The sequence below is a fragment of the Mus caroli genome, chromosome 1, assembly GCF_900094665.2.
Source record: "Mus caroli chromosome 1, CAROLI_EIJ_v1.1, whole genome shotgun sequence".
In the NCBI taxonomy this organism is placed as follows: domain Eukaryota; kingdom Metazoa; phylum Chordata; class Mammalia; order Rodentia; family Muridae; genus Mus; species Mus caroli.
This window is the reverse complement of record NC_034570.1, coordinates 139,832,615-139,833,617: the sequence shown is the minus strand read 5'-3', so window position 1 is coordinate 139,833,617 and position 1,003 is coordinate 139,832,615.

The following is a 1,003-nucleotide window of genomic DNA, read 5'->3' as shown; positions in this document are numbered from 1 at the left end:
AAAAAAAAAAGAAAACAAATCTCCAAAATAGAATGAAAAACAGAGCTGTGAACAGATTTTAGAAACAAAATTTCATCTAGAAATTGAATAAGGTCAATTATTCTCTTCATATTTACCAATATGTTTTACATTAATTGTATGCAGATTTATTCTAATGTTATGATTCTAATCAACTTGTGTAGCTATAATAATAAAGGCAATGTCGACACCTCAAAAAACAAAATTCTCCCTGTGTAGGCTAGGTGCCCACATAGGTGATGGTTCATTTAACCCCAACATGCAAATGCAGATAGATTTCTGAGTTTTAAGTTTGCCTGGTATAAATAACCAAGAGTACTTAGGGAAAGTTTGACTCAAAAACAAACAATATTTTTGAATTAGTCTTATAAGTCAAATATCTTTATTGTGATAGTTTACAACTGTATTTGGTTTCAATAATAAGTTAGTTTAATCAAATATGTATGATTACATATTTTTAGGTCTATCACAAATAAAGAAGTTCTTAAACCATACTATTTTTAATCACTGTAAATGATGGAAGTGATGGGTTTTTATTTAGATTCCTTTCTGGAATAATTTTCAATAAGTATATTATTTCGAATTATTTTTTCTACCTCCCACAATAATTTTACCATTCATTTACTTATTCATTCTTCTATTAATTGAAGAAAATACTTACTGAGTGTATGTTATACATAGGAGTTATACTGGATTACCTCGATTCACAGATAATTTACAAATAAAACATCCTGTGTATTTGTTTGTTTTTAGCAGTACCAGAGGTGGGCCCAAAATTCTCATGAACACTGAGTAAGATCTCTACCTCTGATTTATTCATTTGGCCCAGCATTTCTAGATCATATAGATTTCTTCAAGATTAATCTGACCTTCAACACAGTGACAGTGACTACCAACTACAGTTCATTCCAGCTGTTCTGTAGTTGACAGTGAACATCAGCATATCATTGACTAAGAACCCAGTTACTAGCTCAGTAGTGGATAG